Genomic DNA, 12,664 nt, shown 5'->3' with positions numbered 1-12,664 from the left:
GTTTGGGTGTTTTATTTCTTCTTCTTCTTTTCTTTTTTTTGAACCATGGGTGTAGCATACACCACACTTGGGTATGGTAGGGTATGGATTTGTTGAGCTTTTGGTGTCTAGAATGCCAGGGGTATGATGGACACCACCCCTGGGTGTGGTAGGGTCTAGATTTTTTTGTATTCAACGAGCCATGGGTGTGGCGGACACCACCCCTGGATGTAGTAGGATCTGCTACTGTCTTCTTTTTGGTGTCCAGCAAGTCAGGGGTGTGGCAGACACCACCCCTGGATGTGGTAGAATCTACCATCCCATTTTTAACTCCTTTTTCTGCAGGTAGGTGTGGTATATTCGACGACCTTCATTCAATTTTTTTATGCCATGTCTTCCCTTCTTCACAACTACATAATTGAATTTATTATAAGTTATATTTATGCCGATCCAATTGCCTATAAAAATAATAAACGAAATTTATGTTAAAAAATAAGGTAAAATAAAAGAATGAGAAATGAGGGAAACTCGGGTTGCCTCCCAAGAAGCGCTCGTTTATGGTCATGAGCTCGACCCTTTTTGCACCAATTCTTTGACAAAGGGGGATCGGAAAGGGTATAAGTGACCCCTTACTCGTTTTGTTCCCTTACAATATAGTGCTTCAATCGTTGCCCATTCACCTTGAAACATCACATTGTTTCACTCCAAACTTCAACAAATCCACTAGGAAAGACCTCACGGACTTGAAAAGGTCTGGACCACCTAGACTTGAGCTTGCTCAGAAAAAGCTTCAAACAAAAGTTGAAAAGTAGCACCATATCTCCTTGATTAAACTCTCTTTGAAGGATATTCTTATCGTGCCATCGTCTAGTCCTTTCTTTATAAATGCGAGCATTCTCATAGGAATTTAACCGTAGCTCATCTAGCTTATGAAGTTGAATCTTTCTTTTCTCACCTGCTGTCTTTATATCAAAATTTAGCAGCTTGATAGACCAATACACCTTGTGCTCTAACTCAATTAGGAGATAACATGATTTGCCATATACCAACTTGAATAGTGTCATGCCTATGAGTGTTTTGTAGGAAGTTCGATAGCCCCATAAGGCATCCGAGAGTTTTATAGACCAATCCTTTCTTGAACAATTAATTGTTTTCTTCAAAATACTCTTAATTTCACGATTTGAAACCTCCACTTGACCACTAGTTTGAGAATGTTATGGCGTGGCAACCTTATGAGTGACCCCATTTTGTCTTAAGAGAGCTTCAAATTTTCTTTCTATGAAGTGTGAACCGCCATCACTGATTACCATCTGTGGCACCCCAAACCTTGGAAAAATGACATTCTTGAATAGTTTCACAACCACTTTAGTATCGTTGGTGGGGGATGCTATCACTTATACCCACTTGGAGACGTAGTCCACTATCACTAAGATGAACTTGTTATTACATGATGATGGAAACGGTTCGATGAAATCTATGCCCCACACATCAAAGACCTCAATTGTCAAGATGGAATGTAAAAGCATCTCATGTCGCTTTGAAATGTTCTCGTTCCTCTGACAGCTATCACAAGATGTCACAAACTAATTTGCATCTCAGAAAAGAATCGGCCAATAGAAACCTGATTGTAGAACTTTTGTAGCTGTCTTTGAACTGCTTACATGTCCCCCGTAAGAAGATGAATAACAATGATGGAGAATACTTGTAACCTCATCTTCAGGAACATACGTTCTAAACATCCCATCAACACACCATTTGTACAGAAATGATTCATCCTAAAAATAATACTTTAAGTCTGCAAAGAACTTCTTTTTCTGTTGATAGCTCATATCCGGAGGCAAATCTCCACACACTATGTGGTTGACGAAGTCTGCATACTATGGTGCATCCAATCTTTAAATGGCTAACAACTGATCATCTGGGAAGGAGTCGTCGATTGGTAGTTCATCCTCCTCCCTATCATGTGATTCTTGTCTCTCATCCTCGACAAATGGTCTGCCACCAAATTTTTTGTCCCTTTCTTTTCCTTTATCTCTAAGTCAAATTCTTGTAAAAGTAGTATCCATCGAATCAACCTAGGCTTGGCATCTTGCTTGCTCAAAAGGTATTTGATGGCAGAGTGGTCGGTATAAACGATGACTTTGGACCCCACTAAGTAAGACCAAAACTTGTCAATGGCGAAGACAATTGCTAATAGCTCCTGTTTAGTGGTAGCATAATTAACTTGGGCTTCATCAAGAATGCGACTAGCATAATAAATAGCATGAACTATCTTGTTCTTCCTTTGGCCCAATACAGCACTAACTGTATAATCACTTGCATCAGTCATGACTTCAAATGGGAGATTCCAGTCTGGCAGTTGCATAATAGGAGCTGTTATTAATGCTTCCTTCAACCTAGGAAAAGCATCAAGACATTCATCAGTGAAATCAAGGGGAGCATCTTTAAGAAAAAGGTTAGTTAAAGTTTTTGTAATTTTTGAAGTCTTTGATGAAACACCGATAGAAACCGGCATGTCCTAAGAAACTTCTTACTTCCCTAACCGACGTTGGTGAAGGTAATTTTTTAATGATTTCCACTTTTGCTTGATCAACCTTAATTCTACGCTTAGACACCTTGTGTCCTAGAACTATTCCATCCCTTACCATAAAGTGACATTTTTCCTAGTTTAGGACTAAATTAACTACTTCGCAACGCTGCAAAACTCGAGACAAGTTAGCTAAACAACCATAAAAAATAGTCCCATATACGGAGAAGTCATCCATAAACACATCCATAATATCTTCTATAAAATCAGAGAAAATAGCCATCAATACATCATTGAAAAGTGGTAGGGGCATTACAAAGACCGAAAGACATGCGCCTATAAGCAAAGGTCCCATAGGGACAGGTAAAAATGGTCTTTTCCTGGTCACTAGGATGAATAGGCATTTGGAAAAATCCCGAATAGCTATCTAAATAACAAAAATAGGAATGCCTGGCTAACCTTTCCAACATCTGGTCTATAAAGGGAAGTGGAAAATGATCTTTTCGGGTTGCCTTATTCAACTTTCTATAATCAATTCACATCCTCCAACCCATAACCGTCCTAGTAGGGATAACTTTGTTATTCGCATTCTTAACTACGATCACACCTTCTTTTTTAGGAACCACATGAATCGGGCTAACCCATTCACTATTAGAAATAGGATAGATTACCCCAGCGTTTAGTAGCTTAAGCACCTCTTTTTTAACCACTTCCTTTATGTTAGGATTTAATCTACGTTGGTGCTCTATAGAGGGTTTATGATTATCTTTCAAGAGAATTCTATGCATGCAAATTGATGGGTTGCTTCCTTTAATGTCATCCATGGTGTATCCTATGACCTTGTGATGCATCCTAAATGTTCTAAGCAACTTATCAGTTTCATATTCATTCAGACATGCATTCACAATTACAAGATAAGTAGAGTTAGGACCAAGAAATTCATACATTAAAGAATCCATCTTAGAGGCCAATTGTTTTACTACCTCATTCGTGGTTTGTTGTTGTTGCTTAAACTCTTCATTCAATCTCGATTGAGTTGTCACAAACTTTTCCATCATATTTTCCAAATTAGACCTTTGAGAAGGGAGATTGGATTGAGGAGCATGAAAACTACGAGGAGCAAAATTAGATGCGGGCATGAGATTTCCAGGTGGGTTTCTATAATATAAATTAGGATGATTCCTCCACCCAGGATTATAAGTGTTGGAGAATGGGTCTTCCTTCTGATTAAAGTTATTAACATAGTTAACCTGTTTATTACCAGAAGTATTAAAGGATGAGGGTTTCCTAATTGGCATTCAAGTGCATAATGACCCACATAACCATATATCTCACATGCAACTTTAGAGGATATATGATCTAAAGCATCTATTTCATACTTTCCTCCTTTTGATGTCTGAGCACGCTCGTTCACCCATTGATAGTGATTTTGAGCCATGTCTTTAATGAGAGTGTATGCCTCATCTATTGTTTTGTTCATTAAAGCTCCTTCTGCAGCAGCATCAATAGTCATTCGAGTGTTGTAAGTGAGCCTGTTGTAGAAGGTGTGAACAATTAACCACTTCTCCAGTCCATGGTGAGGGCATGTCCTCAATAATTCCTTGTAGCGTTCCCAAGCTTCATAGAGTGACTCTCTTTCCTTCTGTATAAAGCTTGTGATATGGTTCCTCATCTGTGCTTTTTTACTTGGGGAAAACTACTTTGTAAGAAACACTCTGGATAACTGATCCCAAGTGGTAATAGACCCAGCTGGCAATGAATGCAACCAAGCCCTAGCCTTGTCCTTTAAAGAGAATGGAAATAGTCTGAGTCAAATAACATCATTGGTCACTCCATTTAGCTTCAAAGTGTCGCAATACTCTAAGAAAATCGACAGGTGGAGGTTCGGGTCTTCAGTTGCACCACCTCCAAACTGATTCTGCTAAACCATTGAAAGCGGTGATGGTTTCAGCTTAAAGTTATTAGCTTCAATGGTGGGCCTTGTAGTACTCGAGTGCGTACCTTGAGCATTTAGGGCAGCGAAATCCTTAAGAAGCTGATTCTAATCACCCATCATAGCTTGTTCAGTGTTCCTTTGCTCCCTTATATACCTTCTTATGTTTGCAAGAGTCACTGATAGTTCATGATTGTTTTCGTAGTGTACTTCTATTTGATGACCTTGCATAAAAGAAAGTGAGTAGCAAAGAGAATATAAAAAAAATCTAGTATAGCTTAATAACATAAGCACTCAATATTAACACCATAGTCCTCGGTAACGGCACCAAAAACTTGATACGCAAATCCGCAAGCGCACGGACTCTTTGTAGCTATCAAGGACGATCCCACAGGGACTAAGGGTTAATTACCAAATTTTCACATTATCAGCTAGCTAAATCAATGAGTAAAATAGAAAAGATTAAAATTGTGAGATTAAACAACAAAAATAAATTAAACAGCTAAGTAAGTGGAATTCAATATAATGTAGAGCTAGGATTGAGTTTTTACCACAACTTCGGTGCTCAATGATGAATTATTTCAATTCTTGGTGTTGGTTTAAACTAGAAAGAGTGAGTTAGCCTAAATTAATCTAAAGCCTCTTTCAAGTTCTAAAGATCATGCCTAATTAATCTCAATTAACCTACTTTCATGGAATCAAGATTAAATCAAACCCATTAAGCTTTATGCTAATCCAAATCAAATCCCCAAGGATTCTAGCCTATTTTCGTGATTCGAAATCCCTACTTAATTTCTAGAGGTTCAGTATTAATTTTCACCTTTCAGCCCTTCAATTAATTACCTATGATTGCTAATACAATGATCAAACGAATCAACAAAATTAAAACAAAAGAAATTAAGTTTAAAGATTTAAATTTTCAACAAGAACCTATATTAATTCATCATCAATTATAAAAAAGTTGGGTTCTTTCCCAATCCTAAACAAAGAACCTACTCATACATGATTGGGATAAGAGAATACATCAAATAAATATGCAAATCAATCATAAGCAAAAATTAATAAAGGAGAGGAAAGAATTAACCCGTCTTTCAATTGAAATCTTCAAAATATAGACTTGCAATCCAATCATGTACAAGAAATTTGTCTTCCTTCAATACTTGAACTTTAAAAAATAGATACTAATTGACAGCTAAGAGAACAAAACCAAAAGTTCCTAAACTCTAAGCTAAAATACCTGTTTATAGGTCCCCAAAAAATCTGGAAAAAGATAAGGCCCGAACCACGGGTGTGGTGCGCACTACACCAGGGTGTGGTGGAATCTATCTCGCTCATTTTGTGCTTGTTCGTATAGTCTTTGGTATTTTTTTGTAACTTCTTCGTCCAACCTCATAATGAGGTGATTCAAGTTGCGTTCAAAAGCTGCTGAAGAGATTTACAACTTTTATCTTATGAGATTTTCCAGATTCGAACTGAATCATGGCTAAAATTCTAGTTCTTCTTACTCATGCATCCATTTCCTTCTCGAGCCATGCATTCCAAATCTCGTTGTTGCTTCAAACTCTTATTCAACTTCTAACGATAATCGAATCTTTCAATCTTGAGCCAATACCTGCATATAAGAAAACAAACCACAACAGTATCCTCGATCTAAACACGAAATATGCATCAAACACCCATAATTCATGCTTTAAACACACCAAGATAATGCATATTTTACGTGTTTATCATCTACACCGGAGAAGGAATGCAAAAGACTACCATTCTTTTTTATCTCTCTTATCTCTCACTCTCTAACACTCAAACACTCTGTGATTTGAGCTCTCTTGCTTTGTTGCTCACTAACTTGCTCTGCGATTTCTACTTCTAAAGCGAAGGCTCCTTATGGCCTCAACACTTGAATATGAAAAAGACGATCAACTACAAATTAAGGTGGGCTAAGAACAGCTAGGCCATTTTATTTGACCTTGCTACTGCATATCATGTGCACATTCTTGCACCATCCATGTTTCTATTGTGTGACCTCCAAATGAGGCACGACCCACAAAATAATTCTCCCATCCGGACTATTTGTAGAGGTCTATCCTGGCAAGCTTTATGCATAGGTCAGACTTGTCAGTATGGATCTTTTGCAGTTGCATCTGCTTTTCTTCCATTACAACTCGTAACCAGTAGTATCTCATGTCAATATGATTCATACCAAAATGATACATACTATTTTTTGTTGAGATCCATAGCTCTCTGATTGTCACAATATACGATGTACTCATCTTCTTCAAACCTAATTCCTGAAGAAATCTTTTAATCCATAGTATTTCTTTGCCCATTTCTACAGTTGCGATGTATTCTGCTTCTATTCTAGATAAAGAAGCACTTTTATAGCTTGGATTGCCAAGATATAGCTCTCCCTGCAAAAGTAAATATATGTTCAGATGTAGACTTCGTGTTATCGAGATCATCTACCATATCTATATCGGTATAGTCATGTAGAATTGATTTAGAGCTACTAAATGTCAACTATAATCTTTAACTATCCTTCAAGCATATAAGAATCTACTTCACTACTTCCCAGTGTTTTCTTTTAGGGTTTGACATATTTCTGCTTACAACACCAATTGCATGAGCAATTTCGGATATGCATACCATAGCATACATCAGATTCCTAATTGCAGAGAAGTACGTGACATCTGCCATTACTTTCTTTGCTTCTTTAATAGTTGGAAATTTTTGTTTGTTGAGCTTAAAGTAATTTGCGAGAGGTGTGCTAATAGGCTTTGCATCTTTCATATTGAATCATTTAAGCACCCGTTCAACATATTTTTCTTAAGATAACCATAATTTCTTTACTTTCCTATCACAATCAGTCTGCACGCCTAGGATCTGGTAGGCTGGCCCTAAATCCTTCATGTCAAAAGACTTAGATAAGTCTCCTTCAACGATTGAACCATCTCTGCATCCTGTCCAATAATGAGAATGTAGTCAACTTAAAGTAAAAGAATGAAGTTACCTTATAAGAACTTTCAGATGTAGACGCATGAGTCTGCAATTGTATGCATGTACCCATGACCCACCATAAATGAGTCAAACTTCTTGTACCACTATTATGGTACCTGTTTGAGCCCGTAAAGGCTCTTCTTCACCTTGTAGATCATATCCTCCTTGCCTTTTACCTTAAATCCTTTTGGTTGCATCATGTAAATCTCCTCCTTAAAATCACCATGGAGGAATGTGGTCTTCACATCGAGATGCTCCAACTTGAGATCTTGGGTTGTTACAAGACCTAAAACTATCCTGATATACGTCATCTTCATAAATGGAGAGAAAATCTCATCAAAATCGTCTCCTTTCTTCTAATTAAAGCCTTTGCAAATAACCACACTTTATACTTCAGCATCTTTTCTTCGTTTTTCTTCAATTTAAAGACCCATTTATTCTGTAGTGCTCTTTTACCCTTGGGAAGCCACACTAACTTATATGTATCATTTTTATGCAAGGAAGTCATCTCTTCCTGCTTGATTGTAACTAGTGGTATTTGTCTCTATGAGATTGGACCTCCTAAAGACACTCAAGCTCCCCCATCATTAGTAACTAAAATGTATTCAATAAAGAGATTCTTGTATATGGTTACAGACTCTCTCATACCTTCTGAGCGGAGGTCCTTCGCCTTCTTGAGAACTTAGTTCTTCATATTTGTTAGCTTCTCCATCATAACCATCATCACCAATAATTGTCCATCTCTAGCATGTCTTGCACATGATCGTACGCATTTCCCCCTACCGTAACATCCTCTAGTGGGGAAGGAACTATCATGGGATAGGAATCTCCATCAATCTCACTATCTGACTTGTCCTCTATTGTTAGGCCTTCGTGAAAGACCATACCTCTGATTCTAATAACTCTCTTCTTTATAGGAGCCTATAACCTGTACTCGACTTTTTCATCTCCATAGCCAATAAAAACGCATGGAATCACGTCATCATCTAGCTTCAATCTTTGCTCTTTTTGAACATGTGCAAAATCTTTGCACCCAAAACGCCTTCAAATAAGAGTAAGAGATATTTTTTGTCCATACTCTCTCTGGAATATCAAATGATAAAGGAGGTGAAGGAGATTTGTTGATCAAGTAGCACGCCATGCAAATTGCTTCTTCCAAAAATGTCTTGGGAAGTTTTGCCATCTTTAGCATGCTTTAGACTCTCTCAATGATGGTGTGATTCATCCTTATTGCCACATCATTATGTTGAGGCATACCTGGTAGGTCTTTTCATATCGTATACCATGTCTTGAGTAGTAGCCTTTGGAGTACTTGGATGTGTACTCACCTCCATTGTCTTTATGAAGACATTTCAAAAGGCTTCCTGGTCTCTCTCTCAACCATATCATGAAACTAAAAACTTTCAAACACCTAGTCTTTCATTTTCAGGTTATACACCAATAATTTTATAGATGCATTATTAATAAACGTGACAAAATACATATTGTCACTGAGATACTTCTCTTCAATGGGACCACAAACATTAGAGTAAAACCAAATCTAACACATTAGACTTCCTGTGGGAAGATTTACTAAATTAAACTCGATGTTGCTTGCCAAATTATCACATGGGTATAGAGCATACCCTTTGACCAAGGAAATCAATCACTTCCTTGCCAAAATCTATAACCATTCTCGCTCATGTAACCTAGCCTTTTGTGCCAGAGATTTGGAGACGAATTGTCTTTCATCGTGTTCAGGCTATCACCGTGCACTTTTACTTGAGTTCAGTATAATGTGTCAGATGATTTTCCTTTGTTAACCACCGTAGATCTTTAGGTGAATTTCCATCTTCTATTGTAAAAATAGTTTAGTCGGTCCAAAGCAAGCCTAGATAAGAGATTGAGGCACAAATCAGGAATGTGCCACACGTCCTTCAAGGTTATCATGCATCCAATATCTATTTGTAGATGAATATCACCAATCGTGATAATATTTGATTGACTATTATTTCCCATCTTCACGACGCCAAAGTCCTTGACTTTGTAAGATGTGAAGAACTCCTTATTAGGTGTTGCATTGGTATGAAGATGCTGTGTCAACCACCTAGTCAACACCATCGTCTCTAACGTGCAGGCATTATTCTTCAAGAGTGAGAAGAGCCACTTCACCATCTATATTGGTGGTTGTTTTGTTGTTATCATTCTAGTTGTTGCATCTTTTTTATTCCTTCTTTAACTATCTGCAATTTCTTCTGATGTGACCTTCCTTATGGTAATGATAGTACTTCACTGTCGGTCCTCTAAATTTTAATATATTTCTAGAATTCCTATGGAAAGTTGACGGCGCTTTGCTCTTTCTCCTTTCTATATTTTCTATGATGAGCGCTTGTACATGTTCTAAGCCTGACACCTTTCTTCTGGTTTCTTTATTAAGCAGGCTTATTGTAACAGTACTCATCAAAACGATGCCATTCATAGCAGAATTGCTTCTGCTTACCACAAGGGTATCCCAGCTATCCAGCAATAGTCCAACAAGAGCAATCCTTGTACTTTATCATAAAAAGTAGCTTTCATCGCTACTAGCTGATTCATAATGCTTTGGAACTTGTTCAAGTGCTCTGCAATGGGGCTACCATCTTCATATTTTAAATTTGCAAGGCTTTTAACCAAGAACGCCTTGTTCGTAGATTTCTTCTGCTAAAATAATGACTCAAGCTTTTTTCACAATGAGTAAGCATTAGTTTTATTAGAAATATGATGAAACATGCTATTATCTAGCCATTGTCTAATAATTCTAATGGTCTTTCTATTCTCTTTCTTCTGGTCTGCATCTGACTTACTTGCCAGTTTTGCTTCCTCACCATCGATCAGATCATATAAATCCTTACGGAACATAATATCCTCCATGTTGGGCTTCCAGATCAGCCAATTAAAATTATTGAGCTTGATCATGGTACTATTAGGACTAGTACTCTCCATTCTGTCTTGTACAGAGGGGATAGCTTTACCAAACTTTGATACTAGTGTTTGCGTCGAAAGTTATTTTTATTGTTGAATCCATTACACATTTATCGATTACAGATTCAAAGTAAAATTAGTCTTTTTATAAGACTTTCTTATACAATGAAAATAAAAAGGTTACACCTCTTTTCAAACACACACATAGGACGTTTATCATCCGTTGCTTGCGTGTGATCTTTGCCTGTGCCGGGGACATGTTAGTCCGTGGACTATCATGGATTAGATTCGGTTGATAGTAAAGTTAATTAATACTCTTGCTTCACAAAGGAAACAATCGTAGAAGTGATAATCTTGACTAAGCGAGATTACGACTCTTCTCGAGATCAAAACCAAGTTTGATCCGGAGGAAAGAAAAACGGGCCTCAGATCCTTCAAATAGCTCCCTCTTTAAGTTCACCAAGATCTGCTAGCGTCTCTGAAATTCTTTCTCCACTCTTTAATTTGATAGCACCGCGCCTCCGATTTCAAATCCCTGTGAATAGGGGCCATAGGCTTATATTTATAGGCTTCGGTTGTAATATTTTCAGATAAGAACTAATGATTTTACATTATCCATAGTTAATAACCGCTTAACCATGTTTAGGAATAGCCTCAACATAGTTGGGAGACTCTAGAATAGAAGAATCCCACAAAATCCCGTCGAAAAATGCGTTTTGGACTCTTCCGAGCGCGAGCCACCTCGTGGTGGTTTGAAACTGTGCGAGCTACGATGGTTCGGCCATGCCCGAGCCACCATTTGGTGGCTCGGCCTTGGCCGAACCAGGCTTTGGCCGAGTCTTTTCAGTATGACTCGGCCGCCAGGGGCTATTTCGGTGTTTCGGGTTTTGACTTGTTTCGTCGTTACGCACATTTTGTCGTTTTATTAACTTGTACGCTTTATCAGTTCGCTTGATGCATTTTGTTAACTTGGATGTGGCCGATGAGTACGCGAGCCATTTGGAGCTGGCTGATGAGCATGATGAGCCATTTGGAAGTTGCTGATGAGCATGTGGGCCACTTGGAGGTGGCCGGTGAACGCGTGTTCCCTTGCTTTGCCGTTTCGGTGGTTTGTTGCTATATTATTAACGGTTCGCTTCATGTACTTGTCAGAGTTAGATAATCCTCATTGACTCGGATAATGACATTCATTGTCTTCTCTCGGTCTCGAATTACGTGTGGGAACCTATAGATAATTTTTGATGCCTACAGATACCCTCTCCAAAGTATTTCATTCTTATTTTTTTATAGAAGAGCCTAAAATACTTTGGATGTAATAGGCCTAATCTTCAGTTGGTGTAAAAAGACCTGCAATTGGCTTTAGTTCTTAACTTCTTCAATTCTTAGTCTATTCAGTATTTTGTCGAATAGCTAAAATTCTTCTGGCTCTGTATTTATCGTCTGACCGTTGTCGAAGTCTCAAATTAAATTTGATGTGTTGATCTCTGATTTTAGCTCGTGTCATTGAGTCAACGTTGAATTGACTATCTTCATCAGGGATTCGTATTTGAATTACGGTTGAAATCCTTGGTATTATCCTTTGTTTTGGAGTTGATCTGAGCCTTATTTTGGCGAGAATTGACGACGCGTTGACTATGCATTGACTGGCGTTGACTTTGATTGCAACTCGTTGACCGACGTTGACCTTCATCGCAATGCGTTGACCGACGTTGAATTTCATTTGCAACATGTTCAAAGTCCTTTGTGGAAACTTCAGATAGAATTGATGTTCTTCCGGGTGTTTAAGTCACGAGACCAACTGATGAAGCTAGTGCATCGACTATCATACTTATAGGATTTTTAGCAAACCCTCAGCCATAAACGGGTTTGATGAGCTTTTACCGACTACCATTTGAGTCGGGCTAGCATGCAGATTGTTTAAGTCCATTCCGCAGGTGACGTTATGCTAAAAGAATGAACTCTCTTAGACTTAATGTTATGATATTGAATACATAAACTTCATCATTTGTTTCGAGAATAGACTATCCGATAACACGTGTTAGGCGTAGACTTTAGGATTTTTGGCAAACCCTCAGCCATCAACGGATTTGATATGCCTTTACCGATTACCGTTTGAATTGGGCTTGCATATAAATTATCTAAATTCATTTCACATGTGACGTTGTGCTACGAGAATGAACTCTCTTAGACTTGGCACTATGATATTGAATACATAGGATTCGTCCTTTTTACAAAAAAAAAACTAGCCGGTAATGCGTGTTATGCGTTAAGTTATCCCTACTTAAGATTTA

Source organism: Asparagus officinalis, chromosome 8 (genome assembly GCF_001876935.1).
Source record: "Asparagus officinalis chromosome 8, Aspof.V1, whole genome shotgun sequence".
Classification (NCBI taxonomy): Eukaryota; Viridiplantae; Streptophyta; class Magnoliopsida; order Asparagales; family Asparagaceae; genus Asparagus; species Asparagus officinalis.
Note: the sequence above shows the minus strand (reverse complement) of the source record.